At 47.5% G+C, this 20,666-nt stretch overlaps 1 protein-coding gene across 1 annotated transcript in view; it reads right to left on the minus strand.

The window, feature by feature from the left end:
• The window catches only part of FBXL16 (F-box and leucine rich repeat protein 16), a 76,961-nt gene extending 56,641 nt beyond the window's left edge, over positions 1 to 20,320 (minus strand). The window contains exon 1 of the mRNA XM_054043165.1: positions 20,231 to 20,320. The gene's annotated coding sequence lies outside the window, so the exon portion shown is untranslated. The remainder of the gene's footprint in view (positions 1 to 20,230) is intronic.
• Between the last annotated feature and the right edge of the window lie 346 nt (positions 20,321 to 20,666).

A 20,666-nucleotide genomic window follows, 5' to 3' on the forward strand; every position in this document is an offset into this window, starting at 1 on the left:
CAACACCATTTCCATTATTTGCATAGCTTCCTTGCATAGCTTTGGTCCAGGGCTGTGTAGGCCTGCTCCAAGAGTCAGAGAATGGATCTCAGCAGGGGTCCACCAGATAGAGTTCTAGGGAAGGGCGCATGAGGGATGGAACAGTATCTGGCTGCTGGAGCTGGGACAGAAAGGTTAGCTGTGATTTTAGGTCTAAAATAATTACGAGCTTTCAGACAAAGGGAAGCAGAAGGGGAAGTGAATTGTCTAAGGTCACACAGCAGAGTCAGGAATAGAAGCCATGTTTCTGGACTCTAGCCAGTAGACCACACTGCTTCTCTAAGAGGTCATACACAAGGATGACTGCATTCCAGTGTCCCATCATCCACCTGCAACATGTTGGATACATCCACCTGATTCAAGCTCAGTGCCCCCAACAGGAACAATTAGTTTCACAATAATTTGATGTAAAAAAAAAAAAAGCATTGCATAGTCCCCAGATGAGCCTAATGGATGGCTGCTACTTAGGGAGGAGAATATTAATGGGCTAGAACTTAGTCACAGGATAATTGTCTCCTGCTGTTACATAACTGGCAGAGCATTGGAATAAGAAAAGGCAAGGCAGAGCTGAGACTCCAGAGCTCAGCTGCAACTGATCAGCCATTGATACAGGTGAAGAAAAAGGGTGCCCATAGCTGCCCTTTGCCCTCCCTTGATCCTGGACAACTCTACACTAATCCAGTCCCCCTGGCATACATTACACCTGCATCAGCTGCCAAAAGCAGCTAGTGATCCTGGATGCAGTGGAACCCCAACCATGCCCCCTTTTCCCCTTGGAAGATGCATCCCTTATTGACCAGCTGCCTTGAAAAGGGCTTAGATGGCGAAGTAGATGGGACAAATTTAGAAAGAAAAGGAGCACTCACTGCAGGGTGCTAACCTCTACATCTGCATGCACAGATCAGGCTGGTGTGCACCTTATTACCCATTTGCATTTACAGCTGCGCCAGTGGGTTCTTTACTAATTGTTACTATTTGCTAAGTGCCTGTCTCAGAGCGAGAAGCAGAGATGGCAGGGGCTGCACGGGGAAGGCCAAAGAGAAAGAATCACTGGGAGGCATTTGTTTCATTTGGCTGGGTTCACCTCTGGGTTGAAAGCCTGGCCCCATTGAAATCAATGGCAAAACTCCCACTGATTTCAGTGAGGCCCGGATTTCACCATGGTTGGCATCATGGAAGAAGTGAGACTTGAGGAGGGATTTGCATGTGGGGAGAGTGGTGGCTTCGCAGAGTAGGCTAGGTGGAGATTTCTATGGATACTGTACTTCCTAAACAATGAGGGACAGTCACTACTAGGCTTGGGCGAATAGTGCAAGCACATGTTTGTGGGTGTCTGTCCTGCTCTATTTGAGCTGCAGATTGTGAATCAATGCAAGTATCCAATATGTCTTGGCCAACTGTGATCTGCTCATAGATAGGAAAAAATGCAACATTCACTGGACAGACATTTTTTTCAATGAATCTGTCCCCAGATTCTTGTTGTTACCATTTGGGGTGGGCTCCAAACCAGTGATCTAGAGGTGGAAGACTCCATGGTAAAAATCTCTTGAGCCATCCAGTCCCCCAAGAGCAAGATGAGAAATGAGTGCCAGCATTCAGAATGATCAGCCCTGTTATCTCAGACCCATTCTCAGGCTTCCAGTGAGGAAGGAAAGAGGAAGACAGTTCAGAAACACTAGGGGAGGCAGGGAGTCAGAATTCTTAGTGCTTTGGTCCTTGATAACTTGTTCGGCCTGTTCCTCTGGGAGACTGATGAGCCATTGAACTGCAGCGGAGTTAAGCAGAGCAGGCAGAGTTCTTCTGACTTATCCCTCAAAGACAGACCTGCTCATCATCTTTAAGCAATGTGGTTTTCAAGTAGAAGGATATACAGATTACAGAAGGCACACTTGAAAATCCAGGGATCATCTTGCAGCCAATTAAGGACTCAGCTAGCAGACCAGGACATGGTCTCCATTCATTCTGGGCTCAGTTTGCTGGCTGTGGAATTGAGCCCCATGGTAAGAAATGGCCAATAAAAAATAAAGATACTAATAAAAAATAATCTTCCTGCCCTAGGTTTGCACTAGCACTGGCTGCAAGGGTCTCTTTGCCCCTTCTGCTGCCCAGCCCCATATATAGGGATCCATCCAGGGATTCTTGTGCTTCCCAACATTACAAGTGCAGCCTCTAAAGTAGAGGATGGACATTTCAGATCTGCATTGCCCAGCGCCACAACAGATACTTGCAACCATCCAGAATCCCAACAGCAGTAATGGAAGACCCAGGCCAGACTTAGAGACAGACCACAGTTGTAACATCCCCCTGGCTGTGTCAGCAGCAGGGGTTGAATCTGAGATGGCTAGCTACAAAACACACTTAGCTAAAGGGCTTATGTCTTTCATTAGGCACAAACTTGCAGTGATTTTGTTCTCCCTGGGCAAACCCCTGTGTGGACACTTCTTGTGGTTTAAGAGTGGCTTGCTTCAGTTTAGCTTGACCCGGTTCCCAATTAGGCTAAATCAAAATAAAAGCATCCACACAGCCTCTTGCATCAGTTTAACTAAATCAGTTTGAAATCACCCCTGAAGTTGCCCCAGTGCATGTAGACAAGTGCCATTTGCTGGGAGAGGTAGCAGGCAGCTCACCTCTGACAGTCAGTATTGAGTATTACATAACCCACACATTCTCTCAGCCCAGTCAGGCTGCTTGCAAAGAGCCAAACAAAACAACATTGGCTAATGGCTTGAGCAGAGCTCTAAGAGCCCCAGATTTGTGACCAGGTCTTAAAGCTGCATCTTTGCTCAATTCCCAGAGAATTCTGGAATGGGTCCATGAGCATGGTGCTTTTAGTGCTGGCTAGTTCCACGTCTGCTATGACCCAGATTGTACCCTGACTTCCCAGACCTCAGCATGACATAATTTGAATGTTGCCTCATGCCATACATACATCCACAAAGCCTTGACTGAGTCCCCCCTACAACTATTTTACCATCCTCCTCTTTGCCAGGGCCAGTTTCAGCCTTAAATCAACCTATTGTTTCTCCTCCTCCCCCTTGGCAGTTCTGAGCCAAGATCCCAGACCTGCACTTTGGGCTCGAAATAGACAGAGACTTGACTGCACCCCTCTCTTGCTGGCCACACAGCTGGTGCATGGGTGCGTTATAATTTCCTGCTGGTATAGAGCCACAGCACATTACTAAGCCTGCCCCAACTGAGTCAGGAGGAAGCAGGGGCAGCACAATGTCCCCAGGGCCAGTCCTTGGGCAGTGCAGTGTCTACACCACCTCTTGCTGTGACAGAGGAAACATGTCAGCCCTTGTTTTTTTCCCCTCCTCTACCATGTGTTTCTGTATAGCACTCCACTTGCCCTCCCTCTTGCGATCCACTTCACTCCTCCGTCTCTGCTTTCTGCTGCTCTCCCCACATCCTTTCCTCTGGCACTTCCCTCCAGCAGGCATGCGGATGTGCTGGACATTAGGTGCTACCTCCCAGCCCACCCCTTTTCATAGATCATCTCCTGAGGCATGTGGTTACCAGCTCCTCTTGTTTTTCTCAACCCTGCCAGCCATAGTTCTTTCCAAAGGATGCTCATCACTAGTTTCTTTCCCCTCTTCTCATTATGCCTTATGGTCACTGGCCCCCAGGGGTCCCCCTGCTTTCACTCACCTTAATGTTTCCTTGTCATTTCATAAAGTTATATCAAGGATTGTTCCTCTCTGCTTGCTGCCATTACTGTTTGTCCACTACATCTCGAGCATCTTTGCTCTCCCTTCTACTACCCTGTCCAGGCACATGCCTGGCCACAGCCTCCATGGGGCTATGTTGTACTAGAGGACCCAGAAGCAGGGCCCCCTCCTTGCACACTCTTGAATGGCATGTTGGACTCATGCCCTGCCTGGTGCCCACCTCCCCACAGCAAGAGAAAGGATTTGGCCCAATGAACACAGTCAGGCAAATGACATTTTTAAGGGGCAACTTCAGAAACCCAGAGCTAAGTCAAGGGAAGTCCCGATGAGGTTATCAATGACCTAATTACTCCACAGAGCTGCTTATACATGCTTCCAGATGGTGGGTTGGAAGAATTAAGATCTTCCCCATTCTCACACCAGAGCTCACTGTGGTACGGATCCCAAAGGATTACAAAAACAACAAGGAGTCTGGTGGCACCTTAAAGACTAACAGATTTATTTGGGCATAAGCTTTCGTGAGTTAAAACCTCACTTCTTCGGATGCAAAGGATTACAGGAGATACTACAGACTGAACCTTGCCAAGGATCAATCTGGCAATCAATGTACCATTTGGTGCTTTCCATAAGGAGATGCATTTGGGGCCAGATCTTCAGCTGGTGTAATTCAGCATTAGCTTCATTGCCTCCAATGCCAATTTACACCAGCTGAGGATCTGGCCCATCTGCTCTGTAGGGTAGCCCCTCATGTACTCTTACTCATTTTGCAAGAGGTAGGAGTTACATATCCTGTATAGAGAGGTGCCTGCTCTACAGACAGGACAACATTTATTGTAACTGAATTAGCCTTGATGGAAAAGCCAGGAAATGGGCCAACTGCTGCTCTCAGTTACAATCTCTGCTCTAAGCTGGGGATATATCAGTTGAAAGCAACAGAGGAGGAGAAAGACCAGGGTGTATTCATTGTTCATTGTTCACAAGACGACTATGACCCGCCAATGTAATGTGGCTGTGAAAAAGGCTAATGCAGTCCTAGGATGCCTCAGGCAAGGTATTTTGTATGAGAGTCTCCAGTTTTGAGAGCTCATTCTTTATCGTCTCCTGTTTGCTGTACAGGATGATGATCAGGTGGTTCCTCAGTTTCTGGAGACTCTCATACAAAACTGGAGACTCTCATACAAAACCAACCTTCCACACAAACTTCCACGTGGCTGGACTTCAAGCCATTTACATTGCACACTTTATTTCTCTACAGAGGAAAAAGGACAGTAAACTATCTAAACTCCTATGTGCCTCAGGGTACTACAACAGTGATACCCTTAACTCATCCAACAATATTGTTAATCTATCCAACCACACACTTAGCCCGGCAGAAAAGTCTGTCCTATCTTGGGGACTCTCTTTCTGCTCCACCACCCCCACGCAGATGATACAGTTCTGTGGTGATCTTCGCCGTCTCCGAATCAAGGAATATTTTCAACACACCACTGAACAGAGCACTGACATACAGGAACCCTCCTACCAACACTACAAGAAGAAGAATTCTGCGTGGACTCCTCCTGACGGTCGAAATGACAGACTGGACTTCTACATAGAGTGCTTCCGCAGATGTGCACGGGCTGAAATTGTGAACAAACAGCATCACTTGCCCCATAAGCTCAGCTGTACATAACACAATGCCATCCATAGCCTCAGAAACAACTCTGACATTATAATCAAATGGGCTGACAAAGGAGGTGCTGTAGTCATCATGAACAGGTCGGATTATGAACAGGAGGCTGCCAGACAATTCTCCAACACCACATTCTACAGGCCACTATCCTCTGATCCCACTGAGGAGTACCAAAAGAAACTACACCATCTTCTCAAGAAACTCTCTGCTACAGCACAGGAACAAATCTACACAGACACACCCCTAGAGTCCCGACCAGGGGTATTCTATCTGCTACCCAAGATCCATAAACCTGGAAATCCTGGATGCCCCATCATCTCAGGCATTGGCACTCTTAAAGCAGGATTATCTGGCTATTTGGACTCTCTCCTCAGACTCTACGCTACCAGCACTCCTAGCTATCTTCAAGACACCTCTGACTTCCTGAGGAAACTACAATGCATTGATGATCTTCCTGAAAACACCATGCTGGTCACCATGGCTGTAGAAGCTCTTTACACCAATATTCCACATGAGGATGGACTACAAGCTGTCAGGAACAGTATCCCTGATGAGGCCACGGCACACCTGGTGGCTGAGCTTTGTGTCTTTGTCCTCACCCACAACCATTTCAGATTTGGGGACAACTTATACCTTCAAGTCAGGAGCACTGCTATGGGTATCCGCATGGCCCCACAGTATGCCAACATTTTTATGGCTGACTTAGAACAACGTTTCCTCAGCTCTCACCCCCTAGCGCCCCTTCTCTACTTATGCTACATTGATGACATCTTCATCTATGGACCCACGGGAAGGAGGCCCTTGAAGAATTCCACCTGGTTTTCAACAATTTCCACCCCACCATCAACCTCAGCCTGGACCAGTCCACTCAAGAGATCCACTTCCTGGACACTACAATGCAAATAAGTCATGGTCACATAAACACCACCCTATACCAGAAACTTACTGACCGCTACACTTACCTACATTCCTCCAGCTTCCATCCAGGACACATCACACAATCCATTGTCTACAGCCAAGCCCTGAGATACAACCGCATTTGCTCCAACCCCTCAGACAGAGACAATCACCTACAAGATCTCTATCAAGCATTCTTAAAACTACAGTACCCACCTGGGGAAGTGAGGAAACAGATTGACAGAGCGAGACAGGTACCCAGAAGTCACCTACTACAGGACAGGCCCAACAAGGAAAATAACAGAACACCACTGGCCATCATGTACAGCCCCCAGCTAAAACCCCTCCAGCGCATCACCAACAATCTACAACCTATTCTGGAAAACAATCCCCCACTCTCACAGGCCTTGGGAGGCAGGCCAATCCTCGCTTACAGACAGCCCCCCAACCTGAAGCAAATACTCACCAGCAACTTCACCCCACACCACAGAAACACTAACCCAGGAACCAATCTCTGTAACAAACCCCGTTGCCTTCTTTGTCCCCATACCTATTCTAACGACACCATCATAGGACCCAACCACACCATCAGAGGCTCATTCACCTGCCCATCTAATGTGATATATGCCATCATGTGCCAGCAATGCCCCTCTGCCACGTACATTGTGTAACTTTAACGCCTTCTCTTGGCCAGAGCTGCCTGCAGAGCAGACTCCATCTTGGCCACGAGGGCGCTAAAGTTACGTTTCTGTTATAACTGTGGAAGAGATGGTCACTATGCCTTGAACTGCCAAAACAAGACAGATCATGCAAGGGTATCTCAGAGATTGCAGCAGACCATTAGGAAGCTTCAGGGAAACACCAACAGGGCTTGGGAAAGGAGCAACCCAAGACCCTGAAATTCCAAGGCTCCCCAGAAAAAAACACAAACAGGGGTTACCCAGATGGGCTGATAGGCCCCCAGGCTATAGTACCCGTTCGTATAGAAGGACGATTGTGTGAGGCATTGCTGGACAGCGGATCACAGGTCACCATACTTTATTAATCTTACTACCAAGAACACCTGCAGCATTTATCCTTGCATCCCCATACTGGCCACCAAGTGTAACCTTAGTGCCCTGTCCTTTTCAGGCTTCAGGCAGGTTCTCTGCTGCTTCACTTTTTCAGGGCCTGCAGGCTGCCTCTCCCCCTCCTTGGAACTCCAGTGCTGCCCCCTGGAGTTTCCCTCCTTTTTTTCTTACTCTCCCCCTCACCCCAGGAAAAAGATTTAAAGGGGTTACACTCAGCCAAACCGCACAGTCTCTACGTAAAAGGATAAATGGACACAAATCAGACATCAGGAATGGTAATATACAAAAGCCAGTAGGAGAACACTTCAATCTTCCTGGACACTCAATAACAAATTTAAAAGTAGCCATTCTTCAACAAAAAAACCTTCAAAAACAGACTTCAAAGAGAAACTGCTGAGCTACAATTCATTGGAAAACTTAACACCATCAATTTGGGCTTGAATAGGGACTAGGAGTGGCTGGCTCACTACAAAAGCAATTTTCCCTCTCTTGGTATTGACACCTCCTCATCAATTATTGGGAGTGGACAACACCCACCCTGACTAAATTGGCCTTCAACATTGGTTCTCCACTGGTAAAGTAACTCCCTTCTCTTCATGTGCCAATATATATTTATGCCTGTATCTGTAATTTTCACTCCATGCATCTGAAGAAGTGGGTTTTTTACCCACGAAAACTTATGCTCAAATAAATCTGTTAGTCTTTAAGGTGTCACCGGACTCCTCGTTGTTTTTGTGCTAGGTGCTGTACAAACACAGCACAAAAACACAATCCCTAAGAACAGAAGAACAGAAGAATAACCATACTGTGTCGGACGAAAGGTCCATCCAGCCCAGTATCCTGTCTGCCGACAGTGGCCAATGCCAGGTGCCCCAGAGGGAATGAACCTAACAGGTAATCCTGCCATCCATCTCCACTCTCTGACAAAGAGAGGCTAGGGACACCATTCCTTATCCATCCTGGGTAATAGCCATTAATGGACTTAACCTCCATGAATTTATCTAGTTCTCTTTTAAACCCTGTTATAGTCCTATATCATGACCCTGTCTGGTTAGCTGACCTGCAAAGAGATGCACATCCAGAGATGGCAATCATTCTTCTCCTTAAATAAGAATGAAGACCTCATTTAACATGTCATGCTTTTAGGTATTTGAGTAGTATTCCCACAATCTGCTACCCATAACAGACAGCCTGATTGGTGGACGTGTTTGTATGGGTTGTACAGGATCTGTTTACACTAGCCAAGCAGAAATCTTGGGTTTCTTTCTGATCTGTTATGGCCATGTATATCAGCAGTGATTCTACTGAAGCTAGTGGGCAACATGAATGTAAAGCCAGTGTACAGGAGAGAAAGATCATAGAAATGTAGGGTTGGAAGGGACCTTGAGAGGTCATCTAGTCCAGTCTCTGTGCTGAGGCAAGACCAAGTAAACTGGACCATCCCTGACAGGTGTTTGTCCAGCCTGTTCTTAAACACCTCTAATGACGGGGATTCCACAACCTCCCTTGGAAGCCTAGTCCAGAGCTTAACTACCCTTAGAGTAAGAAATATTTTCCTAATATTTAATCTAAATCTCCCTTGCTACAGATTAAGCTGATTACGTCTTGTCCTACCTCCAGTGGCCAAGAAAAACAATTGGTCACAAAGTCCTCTTTATAACCGCCCTGAACATATTTGAAAACTGTTATCAGGTCCCACCTCAGTCTTCTTTTCTAAAGACTAAACATGCCCTGTTTTGTTAATCTTTCCTCATAGACCAGGTTTTCTAAAAGCTTTTATCATTTTTGTTGCTCTCCTCTGGCCTCTCTCCAATTTGTTCACAACTTTCCTAAAGTATGGTACCAAAAACTGGACACATTATTCCAACTGAGGCCTCACTAGGACTGAGTAGAGTAGAACAATTACCTTCTTTGATTTGCATACGACACTCTTGTTAATACCCCCCAGAATATTAGCCTTTTTCACAACTGCATCACACTGTTGACTCATATTCAATTTGTGATCCACTATAACTCCCATACCCTTTTCAGCAGTACTATCACCTACATAGGTTTCAGAGTAGCAGCCGTGTTAGTCTGTATCCGCAAAAAGAACAGGAGTACTTGTGGTACCTTAGAGACTAACAAATTTATTAGAGCATAAGCTTTCGTGGACTACAGCCCACTTCTTCGGATGCATACAGAGTGGAATAAATATTGAGGAGATATATATACACACATACAGAGAGCATAAACAGGTGGGAGTTGTCTTACCAACTCTGAGAGGCCAATTAAGTAAGAGAAAAAAAACTTTTGAAGTGATAATCAAGATAGCCCAGTATAGACAGTTTGATAAGAAGTGTGAGAATACTTACAAGGGGAGATAGATTCAATGTTTGTAATGGCTCAGCCATTCCCAGTCCTTATTCAATCCTTTGTTGATTGTGTCTAGTTTGCATATCAATTCCAGCTCAGCAGTCTCTCCTTGGAGTCTGTTTTTGAAGTTTTTCTGTTGTAATATAGCCACCCACAGGTCTGTCATTGAATGACCAGACAGGTTAAAGTAACGCCCCTACTCTACTTGCGCTACATTGATGACATCTTCATCATTTGGACCCATGGAAAAGAAGCCCTTGAGGAATTTCACCATGATTTCTTTTATCACCTACACAGTTATTTCCCATTTTTGTATTTGTGCATTTATTTGATTTTTCCATCCGAAGTATAGTATTTTGCATTTGTCTTTACTGAATTTATTTATTGATTTCAGGCCAATTCTCCAATTGTCAAGTTCATTTGAATTCTAATCCTGTCCTTCAAAGTGCTTGCAACCTCTCCCAGCCTGGTGTCATCTGGAAATTTTATAAGCATGCTCTCCATTATCCAAATCATTTATGAAAATATTGAATAGTAGCAGACCCAGGATTGACCTTTGTGGGACCCCACTAGATACATCCCCCAAGTTTGAGAGCAAACCATTGATAATTATTCTTTGAGTACGGTCTTTCAACTAGTTGTGCACCCACCTTATAGTAATTTAATCTAGCCCACATTTCAGTAGTTTGTTTAGGAGAATGTCATGTGGGACTGTGTCAAAAATGTTCCTAAAATCAAGGCATATCATATGTACAGCTTCCCCCACCCACTAGCATAGTAACCCTGTCAAAAACTTAGTAAGAATCACAGTATCAAAGACTCACAAAGGGCTAGCTCCTCCGCTGGTGCTAATCACATAGTTCAATTGACTTTAGTGCAGCTGTACTGATTTTACATCAGCTGAGGATCTGGGTCCAAGTGTTTAACACACCCAATATTTTCAGTGGATGGTGGAGCTGAGATGCCAAGTTTGAAACCAGAATCAGGTCTGAATCTGAACCTTCTTCCCAATGTTCCAGAGCATTCTGGATACAAAGGTCCAGGTTGGGCCTATTGTACAAATAATAGCAAGCTGCCAAATCCAGAGTGGAATGTCCTATGAGTTCAGGGGTCTCTATTCTGGTACTGGGGCTCAGCATCCACTGCTGTAAAGCCATCTGCTAACCAGCTGTCTGGAGACCTCCTACAGACACGCTGATTTTTGCACTGGGGACTATTTAGCCTGCATTGCACTTTGCACCCTGCAGACCACCATGGGAATGGCACGGCAAGACGGATCCCTGACCATAATAGAGGCAGCTGACAAGACTGAGAGTGCTGGGTATAAAAAGTAGACAATTCCCAGACAAAGCATGATGGCCAGAAAATGTCTGGTAGCTCAGTTGCAGAAATTTGGCTGACCAGAAAATCAAATCTTCCAAACTCAATCCATGCCTTGGAAATAAGGCAGTTCCTTCTCCGCCCTCATGCCCAAATCACTTGCCCAATGCACAGACGAACTGGATCAAATGGCTCATTTGAGGGGAGTTTTTTTAAAAGATAATCCATGTTTCTTGTTCACCACAGTCTTACCCTGTTTTCTGCCTTAAGCTTACAGTGTGAGGTAGCATGGTCTAGTAGTTAGATCAAGGAAGTGGGACTCAGAAATCCTAGGTTCTAAGCAACTGACTCATTGGGTGACCCAGCACAAGTCACTTACCAACTTAATGCCTCTGTTTACCTATCAGTAAAATAGGCATAACAATGGTGATGCCAGCGTGATGCTGGGGCACTGTGCTGACAGCAGTGCAGTCCTCTGCATAGAAAAATGAGGTCCAGGGTACAAAATATCCCTCAACTCAATAAGGAACCCCACTTCACATCCTGTCCTAAACTGTTTTATGGGATTGCAATGTGCTGTTAAACAGTTGTGCTTCATTGCAGATGGACTGCACATTGCTAGTGGAAGAAATGAGCTCCATGTGTAGTGTCTCTCTCACTCTCGGATCCTTTGGATCTGTAAATGCACTATCATTATAGCCATCCACATTAACTAGCCAGCCCCATCCCCGTAACCACTCAGCCAGTCAGTCACACTTGCATTAGGCTGTGATCTTCCATATTAACCAAAACCTCTAGCTCACCCTGCAAGTCTGCCATGCTTCTTGCGTTGCGATGAGGACATTTCGGATCATGTGATATCCTACCTTCAAGAGCGAGACTACACTGATTGTCCAGTTCCTTCCCTTTATCTTCTGCCCATAAACCATTCTGTCCTATCCTCCCTGTTTCCATGACTGGTGTAATCCCTCTTTCAAGACCTTCCCCAGTACCCTTTCTTTCCAGTTTAAAAAACCCTCCTACAAGAGTTTTGCCTATTGGCTTGAACACAGGGGAGGGACAAATTCTCTGCTGGTGTAAACAGCCATAGCTCTGGAGCTTCACCCATTTGCACCAGCAGAGAATTTGGCATAGGCAGTTGGCTTCCCATGTGCCCCAGTGGAGGTAATTCCAAACAGTCCCCTTCTCTCCAGAAGGAAGCCCAGTGGTCCATTCATTCAGCCGCCTCTTTCTTCTCCCCCATCTGTATTCGTGGGGATTTTTTTTGTAGTTTCACCGGACAAGTGACTGCCACCCAGATCTTCTCAGTCCATCCTCTTCCCTCCTGGAGAACAGCTCATTAGAGGCAACTTGTACTCCTCCATGGTGGAGAAGAATCCTCTGCAAATCCCCAGGGCTCCAGGAGGGACTGGCAACTCCAGAAACTAGCAAGGGTTTAATCTGCAGCCCAGTGGTAAAGTCAAAACTCAGCTTCCCAAGTCTGCCCTTGGAGCCCTCCCCATAGGGGTTGTTAAGAAAGGACAGAGCATCCAGAGAGAAATTTCCAGCAATTAGATCAGGCTGGCCAGTGCTGGTGGAGTGCTGCAGAAACACCAGCCAAGTTCATGTGGATCTGCCCAGCTGGGTTCTGACTCGCTTGCATCTTGAGGGATGGCTCATAGGAGCAAAGGGATTCACATGGGTCAGGGGTATACGTGGGCAAACGAGTATTTGTTATTAGTAATCGCTACCCATTAGTCATCATTCAGATCCTTCACTCTCCTTTTTAAAAAGATTCCACATGTCCAGTCAGGTAGCAGAGGTGATACCACATGACCCTAACAGCACAATGAGAGTAGCAAGGCTCAGAAATCATCCATGCGAAATGGTTGGCAAATGCTATTGAAGAATGATGAAGAAAATCTGGCTGATGATTTGCAAAGACCCAAGGAAAAAAGAGGTGATGTTTGACAGATAATGTACTTGAAGTGAATAATTCTGCCAGCTCTAATGTAGACCTGGTGTCTGTGTGTGGAATGACACTGACTTCAGTGGAGTCACACCCACTCCTACAGGGTCTGAAACTAGCCCCAAAAATCCCCTTATCCCATCTCCACCCTCACTCCACTTAACTCCCTATGCGTCGTTCACTTGGTCCTTCATCCCCTCTCCTGATCTTCCTGCATGATTTTCAGTCTGTCTGTCAGTGAACTCAGACCCCTAACCATTGTGTAAATGGAGATCCAGATCTGAACTTTGCCGGTTTGTTCCATCTCTAGTGTGTGTATATATACACAGGGAGGTATGGGGTGGTGTGTCTGTGTGCATGGAGGTGTATGCACAGACTGTGGAAGGGTTTCTGCACCATGAAAATGTGTGTACATGGGGAGGAGCGAGATGGGATAGGGTGTGGTTTCTATGTGTTTGCATGCAGGTGGATGCATGCATAAGGGGTAGGGATGGATGTGTATATGTATGCATGCAGCGGGTACAGGCACTGTGTGTGTGTGCATACATGCAGTGGGAGGAAGGTGCATGCACACATGGGGGTTGGGGGAAATTCTCTGGCCCTGGCATTATTTACATGAATGAATACTTCTTTGCTTCTGGTCCTCCTCACAGACACCCATAAAAGTCACGTGATTAAAAAGGCTTTAGGAGAACCTGCAAAGAGTCACCCCACTGCTAACTGATCAGACTGACAGTCTAAACTAGCCAGACAGCACTTCATACAGATCCGGCCCTCTTCTCAGCTCTCTATCTACCTATCTTCCAACCAGCCAGGCAATTTTCTACTGTGCCCATCACTGAGGTTTCTGAATGCCTCAATAGGAACTACCTGGTACCTCGGAAATAGCATATTCTGCATTTCCCAGTTCCTTGGAGCCTACTTGCAGAGCAGGGGCTGCTGCATTCACTTCCCATGGAGACCAAACAATTTCTTCTCCCACCAGGGGCGGTGGAGGAATAGATAAATCCACAGGCAGCACTAGAACCAAAAAGCTCCATTACTATAGGCAGGAGCAAGCTGGTCTCCTGATCAAAGGACAGAGTCAGAGCAGGCAGCCATGAGCACTCTTTGAAGCCTTACAATATGCTACTCCATGTGGCTTGATTTGGTTCAGCTCAGCAAAATACCCAAACCACAGAGAGGTAAATAAAACTTCCGGAGATTAATAGGAATCACTGCATCTTCATAGCCTGATCCGCCACTGCCTCACACCTTGGGGAGTTACTCACACCCATGCCTATGGCTTTCCCTCCTCTGACATTCCTCTAGGTGCTGCAGCAACAGTCTTTTCCTCTACTATTACTTCTTTGGATAAGGCAAGCAAATGGCTTATTAGTCTATCAGAGGTCTTAAAGGGACACTGACAAGGTTGATTGGACCAAAGTATAACCTACCTCTCTGTCTCCTTGTGGATTCCATGCAATAATTTATATTTGCCTTTTATAATAATACTTTGCACATACACAGCACCTGCCTCTAGTGGAACTCGACACACTTTCCCAGGCACTAATGAACAAAGACATGCAACACTCCTGTGAATTTACCATCACCAAGCAGAATCAGCCTGTCCACCCTGCCCCTCACACAGACCCTTTCCTTCTCCTGGCACAGAATCCCACTAAGATGCATTGTTTCCCACGACTCAGTCAGACAGCAGGGATTATAGTCAGAGGCGACAGGGCCAAGATGCTGAAAGAAAGCAAAGCCAATCTCGAGATAGGAGGCCAAATTCATCCCTGATGTAACTTCTCTGACTTCAGTTACTGTTGGGGTAAATTTCGGCCCCATCAAACTACTAAGGGACCAGTTGTCAGAGGAAAGCTGTGAGGGAAAATAATGAAAAATTGATGCTAACAAAATTCCCACCCACTATAAAGCTTTGCTCACTCCTTGAGGGTGAGCAAAGATTTACACCAACAGTCCGAGAATGGGAGCTTGGCTAGTTCTTCTGAGTGCCACACAGCAGAGCTCATTGTGTGCCCAGCTGGGAAGTCAGCAGCAGGAGATTCCACACAGCAGTGTCCAGTCCTGGGATGCAGCAAGAGCTTCCCCACAGCAGCACCAGTGCCTTGCAATGGCAGCTAGAATGCCAGCAGCCTGAGCTATGACAAGAGCATCAGCTGATCTCTCAAAGCAGCCTCCAGTCAGTGTCTGTTTCCTCTCGCCAGCAGAAAGTGTTCTGCTGCAGTTCCTAAGATTTCCTCCTGCCCCAGCAGTGCCCTGGCAGAGTCTGCATTGGTTCCAAAAGGAATACTGCCTCATCCTCTCCAACACACCACCTAGTTCCTGCATGTAAGCCCTGGGCAACTCAACTGCCAAACCTCAACTGCCCAACCTTGAGCACAATGCAAAATCACCAGTGTAGCGATGGAAAGCATGGGATCTGCTAGTGCAGGGCCCACAAAGGTAGGGATTAGAATACCAGGATTCATAACCCAGAATCTACACAGCAGGGGAAAACATCCCTGGGACTCAGATGCCAGCATTGGAGTCCAGCAGAATCCACCTCTCAGAGCCACCCTCTCTGAGTGCAGCAGGACCCAAACATCACTGATTTTCCACTGGCAGGCTCCAAGTGCAGCAGAGCACATGGGTGTTTGTGTGTCCCTGGAATGGCACGGAAAGATCAGGCTGTCTCTGCTGGAGCTGCCTGTTGATTTGAGAAGCTCTCAGGCTCACTCCACTCCTTGCTGGGTAGATGCACTGTGTCCCCAGGGACTAAGGGTGTGGATGGGTGTGTGTGTGTCTGGGAGACACTAACTCACCTGCATGCACATTTCACCAGAAAGTTGCACAGCTAGCTGTGCACCCATGGCGGTGTGTGTGTGTGTGGGTAGGGGGGACGACCCAAGATGTTGGTGATAACAATTAGAGTCAAATAATAATAGTACTTGGGCTCTCAGGTTATGCAAAGACTTTACAAGCATGAACTGATTGATCCTCACCCATGGCGGAAAGGAGCTAGCATCACCCCAATTCCACAGTGTGGAATCTGCTAAAGCACAGAAGAAATGATCTGGGGATCTGAGTTCTTGATTCTGTCATTGGTGCCTGGGCCAAGTCACCTCCCTTCTCAGTGCCTCAGTGGCACTCATCAGTATCACAGGAAGGTGGATTCGCTGCTGTTTGTAAAGTGCTCTGAGATCCTCTGGGGGAAGACACTAGAAATGGGCAGGGTATTATTATCATGAAGTGACTTGCCTGATGTCCTACACCAAATCAGTAGCTGGCCTGGAACTCAAACTCAGGAATTCCTGGCCCCCAGCACTATTCTCAGCCCACTGCCCCAACCCTGGCTCTTTCTACTGCTCCAAGCATAGCCAGCTGTGGGAGAGAAGTGATTCTTCAAGTTCATGGCAATGAGGGGCTGGTGTGACTAGAGCTCCCATCCTGGCTCTTACTCAGCCAAGCAGAAGTGGCTAGTCCCTTGCATGATTTGCCTGAGATGAAGTGCAAGGCTCTCCATGCTCAAACTCTCTGGGCCCAATCCTCAACTAGTGTAAACTGGTATCACTCTGTGGAAGTCAGTGGGCTGATTTACACCAGCTGTGGAGCTGGACTGTGTCAGGTGCATGTCAGAGCAGGGAAGGAGTGGGGCACTTACACACCATCATACAGAGGGCTAGAGACGTGTGGGCTTATCAAAGTGGGTGCAAACCATGTGGGCAAAGCACTGTATGAGTCCAACAACCTTCCTAGCGGGACCTTCCCAAAGGATACGTCGCACTGCCGAGTTCACTGGAGTTACCCTCTCCAGTTACCCTAGCTTGAGTACAAACTAACTCTCCACCCTGGCCCTGCACTCACATGTGTGGTGCTAAGAGTTTGGGGGCATGCCTCCTAGTCCTTTGCTCTGTGGAATCATGTCCATTCTGGGCACATGGAGGGAAGCTGTGGGAAGGCACTGTAGGGCATGCACTCCTCAAGGGGCACTAGCCTGCAGCCACATTGCAAAGTGGTCGTGTTAGCTGCTGATGAGCTTTAGCTACAGCCCCTGATGGGCCAGCCATCACCACATTTGAGTGAAGGGGTTTAGTGTGTGGACAGGACTGGAGGTAGGGGCAACACTTGAGTTATAACTCAAGTTGCAGTGAAGATAAGCCCAACACATCCAAATGTTTCTGCCTCTAGCGTCAGAGCCAAGTGGAGAAACCTGCAATTACATCATGTATATACAGGGAGTAGGGGAATCAGAGGCACAAACTGAAGAATAAATGGCTTGGTGCTCCTGCTTGAGAAAGACATGCCCAGCCCCACAAGCCAGTCCTGGGCCTAACAGAATGTTGCTGTTTTGCCTGACCTCCCAGCATACCCTGTTTGATTTTCCTTAGGGACTTTCCTATGCCCCTATAATGGCACTGCTGGCACTGCCCATCATCCTGCGGACATTGCTTTCAATGTGTCTGCAAGTCTCCTGCTTCCTTCTCCAGCCCTGACCCTTTCAATGGGTTTGCACCTTTGCTGTCCAGGGTTGGGCTCCAGTGGGGACAGCAGAGCTGGGCATGACAGGGCTGAAAACACCATGGACCCAGGGCAGCTGGGGACAATGTGAACATCATCCCAGAGAGCAGAATTCTCTCTCTCTCTCTTCCTGTTACCTTCCCTCCGTCTTTCCCTCTCTTTTACCTTCCCCCAGCCTTCCCTTCCATGCCTCAGCTGCTCCTGCTCTATTCAGCACCTGCCCTGAGCTCCCAGAAGGTGGATTTCCCTTTAGGTCAGGACCAGAAGAAAGGGTCCCTGATGTCACAGTCCTGGATGATGGCCTTAAGCAAATAGATACAGCAGACATGACACTGAATGTAAGCAGCCCTGGATCTATGGAAGTAGGATGGTTACAGAAAAGGCTGCTGCTTTACCAAATCACCTCTGTTCCCCCCACTACACCCCTCCATACACAGTGGCCTGTTCTTAGGTACACCAATTGCAACTACATGGGTTTGACTGGGCTCACCCAGATGTTACCAAGAGTGGAGTTATCCTACACTTAGCCTGCAATTATGCAACTAAAGCAATGTGCTCTCCAAGAGGGGGGAGGATGGGGGAGCTGGGTGGGAAGGCCAAGCCACTGGGACACCTGTGGGGGTTAAACCCAGCACCTTGAATGGGATGAATCTGCAGTAACCACCTGCACTCACAGGAAGGGTCCAGAGATGAATTAGTAAGAAAGGCTGGCTCAGGCTTTGAGCCGTGGGGATGAAGGTCAACCTGTGGAACTCTTTGCCAAAGGATGTTGTGAAGGCTAAGACTATAACAGGGTTCAAAAAAGAACTAAATAAATTCATGGAGGATATGTCCATCAATGGCTATTAGCCAGGATGGTGTCCCTGGCCTCTGTTGGCCAGACGCTGGGAATGGGCAACAGGGGATGGATCACTTGATGATTAGCTGTTGTGTTCATTCCCTCTGAATCACCTGGCATTGGCCACTGTCGGAAGACAGGATACTGGGCTAGATGGACCTTTGGTCTGATTCAATATGGCCGTTCTTATGTCTTTCTCTCTCTCTCTCTCCACTACCCTTTCAGTGTGAAAAGTTATGCCCAGGCCAGTGGCACAAAAGCTCCTGCTGCAGCCAAGAAGGCTAACGGCATTTGTATAAGTAGGGGCATTGCAAGCAGATCGAGGGACGTGATCATTCCCCTCTATTCGACATTGGTGAGGCCTCATCTGGAGTACTGTGTCCAGTTTTGGGCCCTACACTACAAGAAGGATGTGGAAAAATTGGAAAGAGTCCAGCGGAAGGCAACAAAAATGATTAGGGGGCTGGAGCTTATGAGGAGAGGCTGAGGGAACTGGGATTGTTTAGTCTGCAGAAGAGAAGAATGAGGGGGGATTTGATAGCTGCTTTCAACTACCTGAAAGGGGGTTCCAAAGAGTATGGATCTAGACTGTTCTCAGTGGTACCAAATGACAGAACAAGGAGTAATGGTCTCAAGTTGCAGTGGGGGAGGTTTAGGTTGGATATTAGGAAAAACTTTTTCAGTAGGAGGGTGGTGAAGCACTGGAATGGGTTACCTAGGGAGGTGGTGGAATCTCCTTCCTTGGAGGTTTTTAAGGTCAGGCTTGATAAAGCCCTGGCTGGGATGATTTAGTTGGGAATTGGTCCTGCTTTGAGCAGGGAGTTGACTAGATGACCTCCTGATGTCCCTTCCAACCTCATATTCTATGAAAGGTTCCATCTTCCCATGCTGCCTCTGATGAGCCTCTGACTCAGTGTGCTACAGCCAGGCAGGGGGCTGAGTCCCTGAGCAATCTCTCTGCTCTTACACTCCTCCGCAGAGTTTGTTCCAGCGCCCCCTCCCCACAGTCAAAACTTTCTGGCGCTTCAATGGGCCAGCTGCACAGACTTCCTAAAATTTCTATGGCCTGGCAGCCCGTTCCACCTACAGGAGTCACACAAGCCAGCCGGCCTCCAGCCTAAAGCCAGCAGCAATGCCCCAGCCTTCCCTCTGGGCCCAGATTTCTCTTTGGCCATCACACCTCCCACACCTCCTCCCTGACACCAGTGGGCAGGGTGAGGTAGTGGGGTCCATAACAGCCAGCCAGGAGGTTGATTCGCTGCCACTCTCTCTGGTTCACTGGCTTGAGCAATTCACAGCCAGAGCATGGCCGAAGGGAACAGCACAATGGACAATGATCCTGAACAGTGCTGAGGAGCAAGAGAAACCCCCTCAGCTGGGAATGCCCACTAGCATGCTCTGAGCCACTGGCCCAGCCAGCTACTCCACCCCAAAGGATGCTAACCCAAATGCTCTCGGGGGGCTGAGAAAGTGAAGCATTCAGCACATTGCCAACCACACGAATCACAGCATCGGCCTCAGGTCTATGGAGCGAACAAATAAATAAATAAATCAACCGCAAACCTCTGGCATCTGGGAATTCAGCTTCCACCATTTCTATTCAATGCAGAGAAAAAAGAGGCTGACACCAAAGCATTTCCCCCAGCCAGTCAGAGAAGCAGCACGGGGCACAGCAAAGAGCAGTGTATTGGATGGAAATGAATGGAGCCTAGTTCTACTAGAAAGGTGATGCTTGCCTGCCATTATAGAACCCAAGCTCTATGAGGCAATGATCATCAAGGAAGGCTATAATTGTATCTTCCCTGTTTCTCATTGTAGCACCGAGCCGCATCCCTCTGGGTGGGATGTTTTCCTAGGGACATCAATACAAACTGACATAGGGAGCTTTGTGTGCCAAAGGATCTGCAGCGAGATACAGACCTTACCTCCAGCGGCTGCTTCCAGCTCATGCCATGCCTCCTCGGGAGCTGCTCCTCCTTTCATGTGCAGAACAGCATCAGGAGAAGAAACAAAACAAATCACCCACTCTGATCTACACCAGCCCCCAGCCGGGGTCAGACACAGGACTGGGGAGCTAGATCCTCCCACACAGCGTCGTTAGATCAAGTCTTTCAGAGAAGAATCCGCCACTCTGATGTTTTGCAAAATAAGGGTGGGAGAGAATTTGTCCCACCAAAAAAAAAAAAAGCAAGCAAGCAAGACAGCAATCTCAGGGGACTGAAATACACTTCCCCTCCTCCCCAACAAACCCGGAGCTGGTATCCAGAGAGCACGATCTGAAAGATGCAAGCTGTCTCACACGCACTCGCTGGCATGCGTGCACACACACACACACACACACACACACACACACACA

This window comes from Malaclemys terrapin, chromosome 10, assembly GCF_027887155.1.
Source record: "Malaclemys terrapin pileata isolate rMalTer1 chromosome 10, rMalTer1.hap1, whole genome shotgun sequence".
Classification (NCBI taxonomy): domain Eukaryota; kingdom Metazoa; phylum Chordata; order Testudines; family Emydidae; genus Malaclemys; species Malaclemys terrapin.